General features: G+C 36.8%; 1 protein-coding gene across 2 annotated transcripts in view; it reads right to left on the reverse strand.

Moving 5' to 3' along the window:
- The window catches only part of Thsd7b (thrombospondin type 1 domain containing 7B), an 848740-nt gene that overhangs the window by 391466 nt on the left and 435727 nt on the right, over window positions 1-21547 (reverse strand). The window lies entirely within an intron of this gene.

The raw sequence follows: 21547 nt of genomic DNA on the forward strand, positions 1-21547 counted from the left end.
CATCATTACTATTTTGCAGAAAAACTTTGAGGCAAGAGAACTTACCCCATATTCTTACACACTTTGGTTACTATAAGAATCCAACAATTTGAAGTAGAAAAAAAACAAACCTATGCAATAGGATGAATCACATACCTATTGCATGCCCACCATCCCAGAAACCATGCTTTTAACAGACATTGTATTTATACACTACACATTACAGAATGTATGATGAATGTGCACACTTCATTAACATCTAAGAGTCCCTCCTGTTAAGAATATCACAATAACAGAGTATATAAAAGCAGGCCAATTTCATTGACTATATAATTCTTGGGTGACAATGATGTTTCTCTTTCAAAAGCACTCTTGGTATAATTTTCCATATTTAGTCCTCTGACCATTAAATGGTTCCTATTTAATATTGTAGAGCATGGTGAGATCTAATGACGGGGAACTCACTCACAGCCAAGGAAGAACAGCAGAAACCATGGAGAAATGTTGCCTTGTGCCTCCCTTGCAGTCTCATACTTACCTAGCTTACTTACACAGCACAGAACAACCTGCCTAGAGGATGGTGCCACCCACAGTGAGCGGGGCTCATTGGAATCAATTAACAATCAAGACAATCTCCCATAGACAAGGTCATGGGGCAATCTATTTTTACTCAGCTGAGGATTCTCTTTCTGAGTTACTGTAAGTTTGGCAGCAGAATAATAAGTCTCTCATGAAAATTCTGGGAACTAGTGAAGACCCTGTAATAATGAGAGCATCCTGCTTTTTCCAGTTTGCTTTGTAAAGTTACTTCACATGTAGATCATAATATCGTAGGCTGGAGGGCATATACATACACTAGCACTCATCCTGTCCCACTATTTTTAAGAACTCAGGTTTAAATAGTGTACAAAACTTCATGTTTTTAAAAGTTTTGGTTAAGTTGTTAATGAAATAAGACAGATGCTAAAAATTGCAACATCAAATAGAAACTAAGCAGACGATAATTGGAAAGTGGAATGGCAAAAAAATATACATTGAATACACAATTCTAATGCCACATATCACAACCAGTAACAATTGGATGTCTGCACCAGTAGACATGTTCCCACCCTGGAAGCAATTCCACATGGCAGAAGGCTGAGGACTTCTCCTGTAATGTTTTAAGTAGGATAGGGTTTTAGTATCATATTAAAACTGATCATGATACCATTTCCTACTGCAAGAATCCTAAATTGCAATAACTTATTCATCTATCTTCCAAAGTTAATCATTACAATCACTGTTTGATGTGATTAACATCCTAGCCAATATTATGCAATTCAGAAAAAAGATACTAAGTTTAATATATAAATAAAATATGTGGTGAGATATTTCAAAATAAAAGAGTAAATGTTTCAAAACTACAAACACCTCATTCCATCATTCCTGACTCTATTCTTCATTTCATAATAGTGACATTTAATTAAGATGGCATGCTTGAAGGAAGGGTAGATGAAGACCACAGACATATGAAGCCTGTATACTCCTTTTTCCTTCTGCACTGAGACCAAAGAGAAACCTGTTTTTATTTCAGGAGGTAAATATTATTCTATTGGATGTCTGTATTACTTAAGAGGTCAGGTTCTTAATTACATCATTAATACTTATGCTGACAGTTATTGCTTGCAAGACCCTGTTTCATTGGAGACAATTTAAGAACATTAGACATCTATGATCATTTATCTCATTCTAAATTACCCACTGGCTTAAGTAAATAATTTTCTAACTCTTTTAGATCAGCAATCATCAACATGTGAGTTGCAATCCCTTTGGGGAGTCACATATCAGATATGTGCATTATGATTCACAACAGTAGCAAAATTACAGTTATGAAGTAGCAGCTAAATAATTTTATGGTTGGGGATCACCACAACCTGAGGAACTATTTTAAAGGACTGCAGCATTAGGAAAGTTCAGAACCACTACTCTACACTTATAGACTAGTATTTATCTCATTATTTGTGCACAGGTACATTTACTTTCTGAAATGGAACAAACATCTGACCCAAACATAAAAGTCATATCACATATAAAATTTCTATAGCACCCACTTTGACAGAAGAGAAAGTGAATCATATAAATTTCTGAGCACCTGGCCTGTAATAAGTATTTAATAAAAGCAAACTAAATCAGAGTCAGTCTGATCAAGCTAAAAAGATGATTTAGCATCTGAGACATCTCTTGGAACATACAGAGCACTAGTCCAAACAGAAAAAGGTTAAGTGTTTAACATCAATATCAGTATATCTAACCAGCATTGGCAAAACTATAGTTTCAGGCAGGCAGGCCTGGGTTTGAAGTCTAGATTGCCCTTACTAATTGTGCATCTCTGGACAAGTTATGTCCTTTTTCTAAGTGCTGGCTTCCACATTTAAATAGTCCAATGGTTATTATACCACTGGAGTTATGTGAGAATTAAAATAAGAAAGATTAAAATATTAATTGGCAAGTATTCCATATGCATTTGTGGCGATGGTGGTATTATGTCTGCCAACCTTCCCAACAGCCCGTAGATTTTGCATGAATTTATTGTAAAAGCAACTGGGACTGTAAAAATTCTTCTTACACGGATGAGAAGGAACGAGGCTAAAAAAAAATGAGGCTCATAACAATAGGCACTTGTGCAAAGCCTGCTGAAGCACCATTCTGTTTGACTGTGTGCTGGCTTTGGTTGCTCGTGTTGCTGGTTCAGGATTCTAATTTTGTCTGTACATACATTTCCTCAGGGCTAATGCTGAAAGAAAACACTGGATGGCAGGAGGACCATGTCGAAAGGACATTTTCAGCAAGGGCTCTTATTTAAATAATCAAAAATGATTAAAAATGCCAAGACAGAAAACAGTAAAATTTTTATAAGTGTTCAACTCCCACTCTGTATACCTCTGGGAAGCTACTAGCAGGGGACTACCCATGGGCCACCAATGGAGCAAAGAGAGATTGCAGCAGCTGAAACCCGTGAAAACTGGAACCCTGATGTTGGCAGTCTGGCCTGGTGTGCCTTTCCTGTGCTAGTCTGTAAATCTCAGCCAAGCTTAGAAAACCACATTTTCCCCCTGTGAAACTTCACAAACTATTAAAGCTTAATCAGCAGCCATTTCTGAGCATGCAGCCAATGCTAAGCTAACTTGCTGACATGCCAAGCCCATCCCTGGACATCTGGGCATCATGGGGCATTGTGTCCAACTCAGAAGTAATTGTGTAGAGTTTACTGCCAGGCTATGGATGAGGTTTCCATAATTTTTTATCTATGAAATTTTAGCAAAGTGTAAAGGGAAATCTGCTTCATTTCTCTCATTATTGCTATTCCTAAAATCTCAAGTCTGTCAAAAATAATTTTTGTTCATTCTTCCAAACTGATATGTATAAATGGAAATGGAAAAAGAGTCTCAAAATCAAAAAATAAGCCCCAAAGTTAGAAAAAGCAATATTGTTTCTCTAACTTCAGAAATACTCTCCAATTCTCCACACTATTCAGCTATTATAATGGAAGAAAATTTCTTGCAAACTGCTTTCGGCAGAATTTTTTATAACTATATGTGTGAAGAAATAAGTATGTAAACAGAGAAAATATTAAAACTTTCAATGTTAATCTATATTTTAAAACCCCAGCCTATCTTGACAAACTTTCAAATACAGAATGCATGAAGTTCATAAAATATATATGAGTGTGATTATATTACTGTTTCTAATTTACTTCCCCCCTTCACAAAATTCTGCCTTTGAATTCTTATTTATTATGGCTTTTATTCAATTGAGTACTCAGGCAGAAAATACAATAAAGCTTTGCTAATTTCATAAAATATTGAAACATTGACACAGCAAATAGAATTTCACTGTCTTTCTGCACTTCTAGGTCTATCTCACAGTGTAATCTAAAAACCTATTTAAACAGTGCATCATTTCCTAGACCTGTATGCAGATAAATTGCCTTTTCTATCTTATAAAAGAAATATTTAAAATCTGAAAATAGCAGTTCTGGATTCTCAAAAGTTAGTTTGCAAAGAATAAGAAATTAAAGGCGAGAATAAATGTGGCTAACGTCTTGACATCAGCTTCCCTCCTGTATAGCATCCAGAAAATCTTCTCAACAAACAAAGGTTACTTCCAGAGAACTATTGTTATAGATAAATGTTTAAAAAGCATCATTTGAAATGCTTACATCTGAATGAATAGGTCCCCTTCCACTGGTGAAGTCATTGAGAATCTGTGAGTATGCTCCTCCCTGACAAACTTATGTATTATATAAGTACATTGTAAATTCAAGCAAGTTTGTAAAAAGACTGTTGTAGGAGATGAGTTAGAGTTAGAGAAAATGATGTATTTCAAAAGCACCCGTGCAAGGCTTTGTAACGAACATTGTGATCTGTCAATTTGAAGACTTTGGTAATGGTACTTGACTGTCCAACATTATCTTCTTGCTTAGGGTAAAAATCTACAAAGCAAATCTTTCTCATGAGCTACCCCTTCCTCTAGGGACTTGATTAGCTAACTTTCAGAATTGATTTGGCTTGTTTTAGCTTGGGTTTTATTAACTGCATAAGAAAGTTTATGTAAAAATGTCCACATCTCTCTACTCTCTATCCAAGGTATGACTTTTGATTATGTATTTATTGAATACTATCCTAGAGACACTTAGGTGAGTTGATACTCTTTTATAATTACTTTATTATTGAAAATTTCATAATGCATATAATGTGTTTTGATCAAATCCAGAAACTACTCCCTCCCCTCTAATTCTTTATATCCTCACCACTTTTCTCTCCAAACTTCATGTTTTTTTTAAAGTCCATTGATTCCACTTAGTGTTGACTATACATGCATTGACATTGGGACCACCTCAGTGGCCACATCCCTGAAGAAAATGGTTTTCCCTCCTCCAATAGTCATCAACTGACTCTAGCTCCTGAAGTTAGGATAGAACTTTGTGAACCCCTCCCCAGTCATGGACTCATGCTGGGATTTTGGCTGGCTTGATCTTGTACAAGTCGTCTACATTCAGTCACAGCTTCTATACATTCATGTATGCAACAGTGGTGTCATGTCTGGCAAATAAATACTGTTTCCCTAAAGACATCCATTCTCTCTTGCTTTTATAATCATTTTGCTTTCTCTTTCAAGATAATCCCCGAGACTTGTGGGAAGAAGGGATGAGATGTCTCATTTAAACCTGAAGACTCCACAGTCTCTCATTCTCTACACATTGACCAGATTGAGTTCTCTGTCTTAATCACTATCTAGTTCAAAAAAAAGCTTCTTTGATAAGGAGTAAGAGACACACTATCTATAGATATAAAGGTACAAATGCACGGGGTAGTTTGTTATTGTATCTGTTTAGTAGAGTATTAGTAGTATATTCCCTCAGGTCCTATGACCTGGCTAGCATCATGTTTTGGGCCTAGTTAATCATATCAGGCATGATTTCTGCCTTGTAGAACAGCCTTTAAATACAATAATAAAATGGTTGGTTGTTGCTGGAGGGCTTCTCTCCAGGTTCCCCAAGCCCCGCAGTCCCACAATCCACTTATAAAATAATCACTCAGACGCTTATATCACTTATAAACTGTATGGCCGTGGCAGGCTTCTTGCTAACTGTTCTTTTATCTTAAATTAACCCATTTTTATAAATCTATAGCTTGCCACGTGGCTGGTGGCTTACCGGCGTCTCTACATGCTCTTCTCCTGGCGGTGGCTGCAGTGTCTCTCTCCTTCTTCCTGTTTCCCCAATTCTCCTCTCTCTTTGTCCCGCCTATACTTCCTGCCTGGTCACTGGCCATCAGTGTTTATTTATATAGAGTGATATCCACAGCACTTCCCCTTTCTTCTTTTTTTAAAAAGGAAGGATTTAACTTTAACATGGTAAAATTACATATAACAAAACAATTACCGAGCAAGAATTATAGTTACAATATTAAAGAAGATGTCCTATCTATCTTATATTTGTGAGTTTAAGGTTTTATATCTAACTTATCTTTTATCATAACTGAGGAAATTACGACTATCTAGTCTTCAACCACATCAAAGACCTGAGAAGGAACATAATGGTACCTGAGAAATGGTAGATGGATGCAAGCAACTTTCGGGAATCTTGTAAAAGTAGACCAAGACAGCTGGCAGCCTGGACAGTCACCTAATGTTTTTCAGCATTGTTGGTGCATTCAAATTGGCTACAGGCCTAGAGTATCTGACAGACCATTTTTAGAAGCAGGAATTTTAAGAGACCATCTTACCCTGTCTTGGCAGAGTACAGTGGTCGCTTTTCTTGTGTCCCGCTTGTCCAGAAAGGACAGCATTGCATTTGTACTGTCAGCCATCAAGGCAAGGGCAGTTCTTTGCCCAGTAGGCCATTTTGTGCCAAAAGACAAACTTCCAAATGGAAATGTCTTAGAAGCCCAACATTCTCTAGGGATCAAATTGGTGCAGCCAGGAGCAATTGTGTCTCACGTCAACAGAATTCTAAGTTATTTAAATGCCATATTCTCACAGGTCTATGAAGTGTTTGAAGATTACCTATCTATCTGAAATATATCTATGTATACCTAGAAGACTTAACTAACATGGCTACAGATATGATTATCATAGATGACTAATTATTAATCTATTTTTTAATTATCCATTACAATTTTAAATGAGTTATATAAACACAACACCTCAAACAAGAATAGAAATATATACATATATAGAGAGAGTATAACAAAATTAACTTCAAGTTTGTATCAATGAACCAAAATTTATACCAATGTAAAACATTTTAAACATAAACTAAAATCTATACCAATGTAAAACATTTTAAACAAGTTATTCTTTAAAAGTAGGTTCATTAATCTACCCTTTTATCTTATCATCTCCATATCCTCCTATATATCATATCCCCTTTTCTTTTTTAGAAAGAGATCACATTTATAATCAACCTGTTTTAAATAAAAATATTGGTTTTTCTCTGTCCACACCAGAGGGCTCTTGTGATTTGGGACATAAGAATCCTTAACCATTTTTTTTTTTTTAAAGCAGTATGTCTGGTTTAGAGGGGAGTGAGCCAATTCCACCTCTAAAGCCAGCTTGGTATATTTGGGAATTTGGGCGTAGCATCTCTTACTACTTCCTGCTGGAGGGGGCGCTGTATCTTATGGGGACGCAAAGAAAATTTTAGACCTATGGGTAGTCCGTGAGGCTGTATTGTGTGAACCAGTTGCCTTGAAACCGATCTGGATGTTGGATCATCTGGCCATGGTGTCATCGGAGTCCTTTCAGGGGTCTTGGCTGGTGAAACCTGATGTATCTTAATCTGGAACAAGTCCACAGCCTCTGGCTTTCTGTGGAAACAAAAGCAGAACCTCTTTTCCAAAGTAACATATCCTTATATCCAAATTTTGAAGTCAAGGTACCTTTAAAATATACATTTTGGCATAACTCAACAGCTTTTGTAATTAAATGTTTTTCTTTAGTTATGAATATCAAAGAGAACATAATCCAGATTCTCTGTGTGGTAGCCATCTTTATGTGGCTTGTGTTTTATATTACCTTGAGCCTTGAGCCTATTGCTTTAAACTGTACCATTGTAAGCCTGAAACGGCGCTGTGGCTGCTGGCTCCGCCCACTTCAGCTTCCCAACATGGCAGTGGTACGTTTTCTGCCAGCTCTGGGAGTCATCAAGTCTCAGAAATAGTGGGTCTAAGCTTTTATCAAAGCAGCGTGTAGCCCAGAAACCTCTTTTTTTTTTTTTTTTTTTAAATACTAGTAAAGACTAAATCTACCACACAGCTTAATGTGCCGCTGGCAGACGCCTCATTTTCCGCCATACTGCGGGTCAAACACACCCGCCAGGAACCCGTCAGTGTCCAAACTTGCGTTTTGCCGCATCTAGTTGCCCGTATGAGACAAGAAGCAGGAACCTGGTTTTGGCTCTGTTTAGAATTGGTTATTAAATATTCTCAGGTTTAAGGTGGAAACTCGAGCCGTTGGGCGCCATTTGTTGCTGGAGGGCTTCTCTCCAGGTTCCCCAAGCCCCGCAGTCCCACAATCCACTTATAAAATAATCACTCAGACGCTTATATCACTTATAAACTGTATGGCCGTGGCAGGCTTCTTGCTAACTGTTCTTTTATCTTAAATTAACCCATTTTTATAAATCTATAGCTTGCCACGTGGCTGGTGGCTTACCGGCGTCTCTACATGCTCTTCTCCTGGCGGTGGCTGCAGTGTCTCTCTCCTTCTTCCTGTTTCCCCAATTCTCCTCTCTCTTTGTCCCGCCTATACTTCCTGCCTGGTCACTGGCCATCAGTGTTTATTTATATAGAGTGATATCCACAGCAGTTGGTTACTTCTGTAACATGCATGCCACTACTATACCAGTGTATTCATCTTGTCAAGTCAGCCATAATTGTAGCTTGCAGGGTTCACAGCCAGGTAAGACAGTTGATTATTTTCTCCTATAATAGCATGCATATCATCTTCCTGCTCTATGAAAGATATCTAGCAGGGATAAAATCTTCATGTAGGTATCAGCTTGATTTGTCCATGACTGATGACTCAAGTATATAGTATCTTATAGCATCTTCAGCAATAGTATCTTTTCAGAAAGTTCTGCAGGGTAATGGATAGCAATAGCAATAGCCTGTAATGTTGTAGGAGGAGGTCTATAGGACCTGACTGACCAATAATTTGAAAAGATGTAACCCACACTTGCCACTAAGATTTTTATTTGATAGCCTACAATGTTTGGAAGGGGGCATTATCCCCTTGTTATAGGTAACTCCGTGTGTGTGTGTGTGTGTGTGTGTGTGTGTGTGTGTGTGTGTGTGCTATCCCACCAAATACCTCCAGTTAAATTTGGTTCATGAATCTGGCATCAGCAAACTGAAACTCAATATTTGAACCAGAGATTACATAGAAGGGAAATCCTGGTGAAGTTGTACAAATAGTGACAATGTTAGTTTTTTATACTTTACTACATAGTGATATTAGCTGGCTTCATAATCCTCAATTTATATCAACATCTAGCATATCCATTCATATGTTATCATAATAGTTATCAGAATAACTAGAAAAAATAAAAAGAACTTAGTGCTCTTTGGTTTGGGATAGCATTTGTCAAGTAACTTATTATTTAACTAAGGTGCTATGTGATTTGGGGCAAATTAATACAGGCAATAACTCTCATTTAATGTTGTTCTAAATTTAATTCTGTGCTTTTGAATTTTTCCTTTCCATTTGAAAAGGAGATTGTATGTGTGTGTGTGCAGTTTTAAGAGTTTAAGATATAATCATATTTAATTTTTTCCACACAGCTATGTTTAGTTTTATGAGACTATTAAATAATGTCAATGCCAAAACTAATACTATAAGCAGAATTTGAATTCATTGTTTTAGAATATTAGAAGTTTTAATAAATTACAATAGAAGTATATTCTAAAAGTCTTAAGTGCACAGAATATGGAATGACACTTTTTGGAGACTAATGGAATGGTTGGGGTGTGACTGAAGAGTTTGCCAGATGGGTCATCCAGGACTTGGCTCTGGGACCATTTTTCACTGGGTCATCACTGGTACTCATGATCTACTTTGATGTCAATGAATATTGGCTGAGATTTTAAGGGCCAAGATGAAATTTTCAAATGTGTTCCTTGATATACTTCAGTATGAGCTGGCTCTGAGAATGCTGAGAAGAACAGAGAAACTCTTTGCTTCACTACTCAAATATTCTTTAATACTAGTAAATGTATGTTGCATAAAATTATACATTATGGCTTACATATATATATATATTTGTGTATAATATTTCATTACACTAAATATACCACATTTTATTTTATATTATATAATTATAGACTTATAATTTGTTACTGTTATGTAACTTATATGTTTTAAGCTTAATATAAAAATAGAAACAAATATGAACTGTGGTATATATGTAGCAATATATGCTAATTTATAGTGCAGTATACAGTAGACACTATCATACATAGAATTAGTATATATAACCATGTACATTAAATAACCACAGAATGTAATACACTGACTAATATATATATCATCTACAATTATTTACTAGTAGTATAACATTCAAGTTGGGGGAAGAGGTTGTGTTATATAACACAGGAATACTGAAGATGTGTTAAGTATTTTATAACCATATCAATCTACCTATCTTCTATCTATCTACCTTCCTATCTATCAATCACCTATCACTAGAATATGAACTCAAAATATAGGAACATAAAAAATATGGAGGCCCAAGAATGCACACTTGAATAATGCAAATATACTAATATTCCTTGGTACATTTTAAATGACTTCCTAGTCTCCTTCAAATTCAGGCTTTCAAAAAAAAAACACATCTAGCATATTTCTCTATCATGTTGTTCAGCACAGACATTAGATTATAAAGTGTAAAATTCTGTTTAGCAGATGCTGTGAGTCCAGAACTAAGTCTATCTGAACCTCATTCCTATCCTTGAACTTTAATTGAGGTTTGTGTATCCAGGGAAAGATTTGGCTTTGCATTTTAGACCACTGGACCATAACTTCATATACACTGTTCTTCTCCAACTTGACTCTGTCCTGCCTGGGTTTTGTCCCTGAAGCTATCCCCAAGACTCTGAGAACCTTCCTACATATTAAACTTGCTCACTACTCAGCTCAAAACACTTCATATTCATGAGTGATAAGAGCTGCCCTAAGCAACGAAGTTTATGAACAGGATCAAAATGATATTCTTTGTATACTAAAGAAAATGCCAGGTTAGAGATGAGACCTGCCTTCCAGTACAATTGCCTTATCAGTCTTCAGTGCTCTCTATTTGGAAAGCCACTTGCTCTCAATCGAGACCATATTTTAGTTTGCTTTAAAATTATTCTACATATCATTTTTCTTGAGTACATTTTCAATTACCAAGTCAGATGGAAATCTTGAAAAGTCAAATTAGGTTTTGAATAATTTTTAAGCGTCTTCAAATCTTGCCAGTATTTGGTAAAGTATTTCTTATGGAGTCTTCTCATGAATTGGACCAGAGAGCTTATCCTATACTATTGAAGTTGGCTCTTAAGGAAATTGATTAAAAGTCTTTTTACTTACTCATCACAAAATAAATTCATTATCATCATCCAACAACAAAAATAATTATGGTATCTGTCCATAACAAACAGACGGTGAAAACTGACAAGAATCATAGGGTAGGTAGCACATACCAAAACAACCTAATTTTAGATAAAACATAACATTTTTATTACATTTATTAACATAGTTAATAAAATGAATACTAACTTATTTGTGACTGTTTGCTTACTAGTTTAATTTTCAGGATTAGGGACTGAACCTAGGACCCTCATGCATGCTAAGCAAACCCTCTCTATTTCAGCTATATCTGCTGCCCTAAAATAACTTCATTTTTAGCTGCTTGAATGGCAATAAGACTATTTTTTCCTCTTATTGAAAATTTATTTTTCTCACATAATATATCCTGATTACAGTTACCCATTCTCTACTCCTCCCACATCCTCTCCTCCTCCCCTCCAATCCAGATCTACTTCCTTTCTTTGTCTTATTAGAAAACAAACAGGCTTCTGCTGGTTAATATAATATAATAGAATAGAATATAATAGAATAGAATAGAATAATATAATATAATATAATATAATATAAAATATAACAAACTAGTACATCTGAACTGGACAAAACAAACAGAAGGAAAGGAACCCAAGAGAAGGCACAAGAAACAGAGATCCACTCATTCACACACCCAGAATGCCATAAAAACACTAAAGTGGAAGCCATAACATATACACTAAGGACCTATAGGGTAAAAAGAGAAAATATAAATTAAATTGAATTAAACATTAGATAAAATTTAAAAAAGAAAAGAGTCCTGACATAACATTATGAGATAAGGAACTGCCAAAGACACTGGTGAGTTGCTTTTCTGTTGGCCATCAGATGCTGGGCATGCAGCCGACATTTTAGAGTACTTTGTTTCCCTCTCTTAGAGGGAACTAAATTTTCATTTGCAAGTAGTTATAAATTTGAGATTGCTTCTGAGTAAGGATGAGGTCATGTGTCCACTTCTCCTTTCAGATCCAGGACCCCATCAAGTACAGACCTGTGCAGGCCCTGTGCATGCTTCCTGAGTCTTTGTGCATTCATATGAGCTTTGCTCATGTTGATTTTGAGGGACTTCTTTTCTTGGTGTCCTCCATGTCCATCCCCTCTGGCTCTTATACTCTTTCTGCCTCCTTTTCTGTGGGGGTGGAGTGAGAGGGTAGGGTGGTGGAGGTTAGGGGGTGGAGGTTCCCTAAGCCCAGAGGGGAAGGATATGATGGAGACTTCCTGTTTATGTCTGAGTGCTCCAAGGCCTCTCACTGTCTGCATGTTTGGCTGTGGGTCTCTATATTTGTTCCCATATGCTGCAAGAAGAAACTTCTCTGCTGATGGCTGAACAAGACACAGATCTATGAATATAGCAGAATGTCATTAGGAGTCATTTTTATTTCTACTGTTATTTTTTTAGAACAATAGTATTTTGTTTTCTCCTAGGTCACTGGGCTATCTAGACTCAGGTTCTTAGTCACCCAAGCCATACCAGGTATGGTTTCCATTATCAAGTAGGCTTTTGTTCAATTCATATATTGGTTGATTATTTCCACAAACTTTGTGCTCCCATTGCATCAGCATATTTGCAGTCAGGATGCCATTGTAGATCAAAGGGTTTGTGTTTACATTTCTCTTTCAATAGCATGCCACTTACCTTCCTGTAACAAAGACACTAGGATGTAGGCCCATTGTAGGCACCAGCTCAACTTCTCCATGTTCAATGAATTGTCTAAGTGTTGTCTTCAACAATGTGGTCTTGCTGTTGGTTTGTGGAGAGTAATCTATAGTCTTGGCAACAGCCTGGGTTGTTTGGGAATTCCCATAGTACCCTACTGACAAACAACTCAATTAGATATCACCAAGTCCCAGAACTAGAAGCTTCATTTGGTGACAAGAGATGGCCAGTTGGGGCTCTGTCTCCTTCAATTATTTGGCTATTTCATTTAAATTGCCTTCACATATGTATATATTTTAGGAAGATTCTACTATTTTAGGTTTCCATACTAACACTCAAATGGCCCTTAATTTTAGCTGTCTCTTCCCTGTTCCTCCTTCATCCTCCTAATCTCTTCCTTTCTCCACTTGATCCTCCTGTTCCATTCTCTCCCTCCCATCTATCCATGTTTTCCTTGACAAGAGAATTTATCTTCACACTGAGTCCCCCACTCTATATTTAACCTCTGTGGTTCTGATTGTTGCTTGGTGATCAGTGATTTAGCATCTAATATCCATATATAAGTGAATATATACTGTATTTTGTTTTTCTGTGTCTAGGTTACCTTACTCAGGATGATTTTTTTCTAGTTCCATCCATTTACTCAAGAATTTCATGGTATCATATTTTAATGTCTAAGCAATACTACATTGTATAAATATACCACATTTTCTTTTCTTTTTCTTCTTCTTCTTCTTTTTTTTTTTGTTTTTTTGAGACAGGGTTTCTCTGTGTAGCTTTGTACCTTTTCTGGAACTCACTCTGTAGTCCAGGCTGGCCTTGAACTCACAGAGATCTGCCTGGCTTTGCCTCCCAAGTACTGGTATTAAAGGCGTGAGCCACCACTGCCCGGCTACCACATTTTCTTTATCCATTCTTCTGTTGAGGAATATCTTCATTATTTCCAATTTCTGGCTCTTATGAATAGTGCAGAAATGAACGTGGTTGAACACGTGTTTCTGTGGTAGTATCAAGGGACTTTTGGGTACATGCCCAAGAGTGGTATAACTAGATCTTGAGATAGATTGATTCCCATCTTCTTGAGGAACCACCACACTGACATCCATAGTGGTTGTACAAACCAGCAATGGATGAGTGTTTTCCTTGTTCCATATCCTCACCACAATTAGCTCTTACTTGTTTTATTGATCTTAATCATTCTGATGTGTATAAGATGAAATAATCAAGTAGTTTTTATTTGTAGTTCCCTGATGACTGAAGATGTTGAACATTTAAGTGTTAGCCATTTGAGTTTCCTCTTTTGAGAATTATCTGTTTAGATCTGTACCCCATTTTTAATTGGGTTATTTGTTTTCTTTTTATCTAGTTTATCGAGTTCTTTATATATTTTGGATATTAGCCCTCTGTCAGTTGTATAGTTGGTAAAAATTCTTTACCACTCTATAGCCTCTGTCCAAATGAAAATGTTCTTTTCCATGCATAGCTTTTCAGTTTTATGAGGTCCCATTTAATAATTGCTGATCTCAGTACCTATGCAAACAGTATTTTTTCAGAAAGTTTTTTCCTATACCAATAAGTTCAAGGCTTTTCCCCATCTTATTTTCTATCACATTCAGTGTATCTGATTTTATATTGAGATCTTTGATGAATGTGGAGTTGAGTTTTATGCAGGGTAAAAGTATGGATCTATTTGGAGTTTTCTACTTGCAGCCATCCAGTTTGGCCAGCACCATTTGTTGAAGATGCTGTCCTTTTTCCAGTGTGTGTTTCTGACTTCTTTATCAAAAATATATGTCTTTATCAAAAATCTGGATCTATAAGTGTATAGATTTATATATGGCTCTTCAGTTCCATTCACTGATGTTTTTGTGGCTATACCATTCTGGTTTTATTACCATAGCTCTAGAGTACAACTTGATATTGTACTTGAAATACCTTCAGCAGTTTTTTTTTTTTTTTTTTTTTGGTTTTTCAAGACAGGGTTTCTCTGCGTAGCTTTGTGCCTTTTCCTGGAGCTCACTTGGTAGCCCAGGCTGGTCTCGAACTCACAGAGATCCGCCTGGCTCTGCCTCCCGAGTGCTGGGATTAAAGGCGTGCGCCACCACCGCCCGGCTCAGCAGTTTTTTTTTTTTGTTTTTTGTTTTCTGTTTTTTTTTTTTTAATTCATGATTGTTTTAGCTATCCTGGGTTTTGTGTTTCCATGTGTCTCAGTCAGTATTCTATTGCTGTGAAGAGACACCATGACCATGGCAACTCTTATAAAAGAAAGCATTTAATGGGGGTTTCTAACAGTTTCAGAGGTTTAGTCAATTATCATGACAGGGGGCATGGTGACATGCAGGCAGCCATCATACTGGAGCAGAAGCTGAGAGTTCTATATCAAGATCAGCAAACAGTGGGAAGTGAGAGACACTGCCTGGTATGGGCTTTGGAACCTCACAGACTACCCCCAGGGACACACTTCCTCAAACAAGGCCACACCTCCTAATCCTTTCAAATAGTTCCACCCCCTTGTGACCAAACATTCAAATCTATGAGCCTGTGGAGGCCATTTTCATTTATCATATAAAGCTGAAGATTGTCCTTTCAAGATCTGTGAAGAATTGTGTTGGAATTTTGATGGGGATTTTATTGAACCTGTAGATTTCTTTTGGTAGATTGGCCATTTTGGGGGGTGGGGTGGGCATAGGCCCTGCTGGTCACATGTTGTAGTCTATCATAGCCTGGCAGCTTTCTCTAAGCTTGTCAACATGGAGAACTCCCTCCTCAGCAAGACTTCCTGCTTTCTGTCTGCCCTTATCTGGAAAATGTCTCTGGGCCCTGAAGGATTGACCTTAATCTGAAAGCTGTCCCTAAGCCTGGATGTCTGATTGATCTCTAATGTGACCCTTGATATAATTTCCTGTTAGAAGCCTTCCCCATGATGTATATATATATGGTAACTAAGACTTGTACTAGGAGATTTGCTATAGGACCCTAATGCCACATATGAAGCCTTATTATAGAAGTGTGCCATTTAATGCAAATTAGGATCTGTCCCTAGGCTCCCCAATCCTATATATTTCCTATACTCGGGGAATAAAGAAGAGTTGATTCATCAAAGTCATCTCCCAGAGGGTGGTCTCCATCCTATGGATGACTGTCTGAACCCTGTTCCCTGCTTCTGCTCCCTCTACCCTCATGGACCAATGCACTAAGGATCCCAAGGAAGAAACAGAACCAGAACTTATAATATATTAATCCTTCCAATCCATGAATATGGGAGATCTTTCATCTTCTGATATCTTCTTTAACTCTCTCCATTTAAGTTCATGTTGGCTATAGGCCTGCTGTAAACTGCCTTTATTGTGTTTAGGTATGTCCCTTGTATCCCTAATCTCTCTAGGACTTTTGTCATGAAATGGTATTCGATTTTGTTAAAGGCCTTTTTTGCAACTAATGAGATGATAATGTATTTTTTTCTTTCAGTGTGCTCATATAGTGAATTGCATGTATTGATTTTCATATACTGAACCATTTCTGCATCTCTGGGATGAAGCTTACTTGATAATGGTGGATGATCTTTTTGATGTGTTTTTTCTAAGTATTTTATTGAGTATTTTTGCATCAATCTTCATAAGGAAAATGGATCTGTAATTCTATTTTTTGTCAGATATTTCTGTGGTTTGAGTATCAGGGTAACTTTGGCTTCATAAAGCAAATGGGACAATGTTCTCATGGTCTCTACAAGAGTATATTTCTTCTAATATGGTGTATTATTACAAATTTCAATGATTTGTGGCTATGATTAACTTATCTAGTTCCAAGCTGGTGGATAATAGTCCTCTTTCTCTCACATAGCACAGAATCTGCAGTAAATAATTACAAGGCTGATTTTCATTATTACATTTTTTATCTTATCTAATAATAGTCAGGTGCTCAACTAAGTACCATGAAATACATTTTGAAATAATTAATAATTACAATGAAAAAAATAACAAAAAATAAATTTGTGAAACACTTACTTGCTTTGCATACAATTTAACAGAACATTGCCCCAATGGCATCAGCTATCTTCTCCACAGATATGGACCTCACTCGCTATTAACAACTATCCTTGCACCAGGTATGCACCTCATATAGAATGGACACAACCATGGTCACCACAGTAGAAGCATTGGTAGTTTTATTTTGACATGAAACTGACATGAGATGACACATTCTTGAGTGTGTGTTTGTGTGTGCGTGTGTACGTGTGTATGTATGTATGTGTGTCTGTATGTATTTGTGTGTATGTGCATATGAGTACATGTGAGGTAAAGCCACAGCCAAAACTGGGCTCATAGCTTTAAATGGTCTATTCCACAATGTCAAATTTTGTGACAAACAACCGGACTGTAGAATATATCTCATAGCCAGCAAATAACCTTGTTTCTCAGGGAAACATCACATCCTTAAGTAAAGCAGTGGTTACTTGTGGTCACTCTGATACCTCTGAAATGTTGACTGCCAGGCAAGTATTTTGCAATGATAGAGCATCAATGAGTGTGCACTTTAAGAAGCTTTCCAGGTTCCCAGGGCGGGGGAACTGTGTATGTACTTACATGTATTATTTATATTTATTCACTTATTCACTTTGTAGTACTAGAGGTTGAACTTAAGATCTCACGAATGCTAGGCAAGCTCTCTCTAAATGAGCCCTAAAATAATTAACATGATGAAACAGTTAATAAAGTTATGTTCTCTACAAGAGTATGTTACCTACTCACAAAGGAATAGTTAATATTTCTGCAATCAACAGGATTAAATTTTGGAAGAAACACTAGATTACAATTAAGTGCTCCTTTTTGTCCAAATGAATTTGTATTCTTTGCTTTCTATTGCTGTGATAAACACCATGATCAAAATTTTGCAATTTGTGATGGAAAGGACTTCTTCCATCTAATAGTTTACAGGCCACCATGATAGGAAGTTAGGACAGAAACTCAAGCAAGAATTCAAGGTCAAGAACCAGAGCAAGACCATAGAGGAATGCTGGTTACTGGCTTGCTCGGTCTCGCTTTCTTATACATCCCTGGATCACCTGCCCAGGGGTAGTACTGCTCATAGTTGGCTGGGACCTTCCAAGTTAGTTATCTATCAAGAAAAAAAAAAAACCCACAGACTCGCATACAGGGCAGTCTGATGGGTGTATTTTCTGTACTGAGGTTCTCTCTTCTCAAATGACTCTACAAACAAAACAAACAAAAATCTAACCAACACAGAATTCTTCTAGTAACTCTTCAGAATTTATAAAAGACAGATAAAAAAATTTAAAAGGTTCATAACATCCCGAAGCTTAACACATCCAGAGTGCTAAACACCATCTTCTGAATAACTCAACAAAACCTCTAACTAGAGCATCATCTCATTAAAGGACATAATGCAAAAGCGAATGTAGACATTGCACAAGAGGAATGTTAAACACTTTCCAAGGAAATTAATGTTTATAGCTGGAGCCTTTCTTACTCCTCTCATCTCTACTTAAATGCAGTTTAAATGTATTACTGTACATCAAACCAAGCCAGCCTAGTAATTTCTTATAAAATGCTCCCACTCGAAGTTTATAAAGATTTGACAATAACTTATAGGTGTTTTATAAAGAGACTTATCCTTGAATGCTTTGAGTACTTCAATTTGAAAAGAAAAAATAAAGACTCCAATATGACCAAGTAAACTCTTCACATCAGACCCAATAGGTATTTTTTAATGAATATATGTATATATAATATGCATTATATACACATATAAAACATGCATCATATGTGCATATATAATATGTATTACTTGAATATAAAATACACATTATATACATATATAATGCATTGTATATATTTCCATTTCTGTCACTATTTAATTATACATTTTCAACTTTATGTAGCAAAATTAATTTTTATGTGTGTGTGTATGATATATGTGGGGGGGTGCAAGGCTACAGGATGCGTATGACAGTTAGAAGAAAACTTTGTAGACTTGATTCTCTCCTTCTATCTATATGTAGGCTCTGGGGATGGAATGAAGATCTTCAGGCTAACATACTCACTAGCCCAAGTGGCAAAATCTTTAATATTGTGTGCCTACCTAGTATATTTATATTTACTGATCATATGATGTCAATAGCCTTTTAAATATCAAAACTCAAAATATTGAAAGATTATAAAGGATCTTGAAGATATAGCATCACTGAGAATTGATAAAGTGCATATTGGGCTGTGCTAGTCTACTCGGTCTACCTTAACTGAATGCTGAGGACTGTATGGATAGAACACAAACTTAGGTTGTGACAGTTCTGGGCACTGGTAGTTCAAGGTCAAAGGGTCAGTGGTAGCAGGACTGGATTCTCCTGAGGACTCCTTCCTTGTCTTAGAGATAGTCACTTCCTCACTGTTCCCTCACTGGGCTTCACTGGGTTTCGGTATGCAAGTATCCATTGTGCCTCTGTGCCCATCTTCCTCTTTATAAGGATACCAGTCTCATTTCATGAGGGTTCACATTAACAGTCTAATTTGAAATCAGAGCATTATTTAGGATCCTATTTCTAGACATGTTTATGAGCTGTAAGATGTTTACAGGCTAGAGCTTCAACACAGGAATTTTAAGGTGACACAACTCAGCCCAAAACATATGCCAAGTTACTATAACTATTATTACTACTTTTAATTTGTATAGTACTTGATGGCTTGCTAGCTTTTGACCTTCTAGACAATTGGAATGGTAAATCCATTAAAGAGCTGTTTTTATCATATATGGAATCTGGATCATTTGCAGAAGCCAGCAATGCCTCGTTCAGGCTTTTAAATTTGAATCAAACAAGTGAGTTTGCAAATATGGCCTGATTCTTCAATGCAACCTGCATATGCAACAGAAATCACATTCATTCATTCAGTCCTTCATTTAATGTTAGTACACTTAATTTAATGAAGAAAGGTGTCATATGCCAGCAGCTCTTACAGATTAAGAAGAGCTAAAGCAGGTTTCTGCCTTAAAGGGGACCAGAACACAGGGGAGTCTGCTGTGTAAGCAAAGTGTGTTATGTCAGGCTCTTAACCCAGGGGTTTTAGAGAAACTCTGACAGCGCAGTAGGAAAGTGGCCTGGCCTGGGTATCAGGGCCAGAAGATGCTTTTCAGAGGAAGGAAAGGAACAAAGTGGAGGATGTGGGAACTCGCTGAAAAAAATGAAGAGAAGCCCCCTCCAGCTTTGTATCCTTGCATTCTTGGTCCATCACCCGCTTTTTAAGTGAACCCCTCCCCCACACACAAAATTTTCTACAAATAATTCAACTCACCATATTTCTTAACAACTTTACTGAGGCTATGGCGATGCCAGTGCTGAAGACCAGTTCATTTCTCATTCCAACCTTGTTCATGTTGCTGGAGTTATTGATACCCTTTTATTCTTCAAAACTATTTACCTTATGCTCTGGTGGGCAAATGATTAACAGCAAAGCAGGGAACGGTCATTTGTCGCCACCTGTTTGCCTCAGATGCATTCATTCAATGGTCTTGATTAACTGACACCCCTTTATAAAGTGTGTCCCTCCTAGGGCAGTGTGGCTTGGTAGAGAAGGGGCTCTATAAAATGAGCAGACTTTGGTTCAGAAGGACATAGACTTGAGCAGCAATGTCACCCACTTCTAATCTTCTGGCCTTGAGCAAATAATGTAAATCTACTGAGTCCATTTATAACAGGAGTCTTACAATAAACTCCACCTGGCTTAGTGGCTAAAACCATCCGAAATGGACACGTGCCACTGAGCTGTAGCAGATTCACTCTCTCTTCCTTCCTTTTCACGCCTTGTAGCTCCTTTTTATTCCTTCAGACACTGCTCTAAATTAGCTATTTAAATATTTTCCCTTTTTAATATCAGCAGCCTCTCCCCTCTGAACTTCCCAGAAACATCCTGCTAACCCCTGCCGACTGTCTCCTGATCAATTCACATGTCTGATTGGGAAACGCAGAAAGAGCATGCATTCTTGCTTTAATGAGACAAAATCCTTCCCTGCCTAATTGCTTTCATTTCTTTGGATATATTAATTTGTATTCACTTCCTCAACCATGCAAATGCTTCTGTTATGCTGTTTGCATTCGTTTAACTTCAAGGACTCGGTCTGAGAAAACAATGTTTCTATGAACAGCAACTATCTAATAAAGTAAAACAAAATAGACCCTTGCCCAAGAAAACGTATCTCCTCTCATCTGTAACTCAAAATTTTCTTACTTTGTTCACCCATGACCCCGCTGATGCTCACATTCCACATGTAAGTTCTTAGAATATTACAAACAACTAGGATCTTAATAATTATTCTGGTGCTGGGACTCAGTCCAAGTGCAACTAAATCACTGCATTTTGAAATGGATTTGATGAATCATATCTATTACATTTTCTAAATTGTTTTTATTTTTGAGTTTAATGTAATTATAATATTTTCCTTTTCCCTTTCCTTCCTTTAAGCACTCCATATAACCCTCCCCACTTTCCTTCAGATTCACAACCTCATATTTTTTTTATAATTATTTTACTTATTTAATGGGTGTGAGTGTTTTGCCTGTATGTATCCATGTGTACCACAGGCCCACAGTTCATTTTAATTTGCAACAAAGAGTGAGGTTACCTGTTAAACACAGGTGCCTGTTTTGAACTTAATGTGAACATGTCTGGTTATTGTTTATTATTATTATTATTATTATTATTATTATTATTATTATTATCTTGTTGAAAGTCAAGACCATTTCCCTATTTAGTTTGTACTAGG

This window comes from Peromyscus leucopus, chromosome 15 (genome assembly GCF_004664715.2).
Source record: "Peromyscus leucopus breed LL Stock chromosome 15, UCI_PerLeu_2.1, whole genome shotgun sequence".
Lineage (NCBI taxonomy): Eukaryota > Metazoa > Chordata > Mammalia > Rodentia > Cricetidae > Peromyscus > Peromyscus leucopus.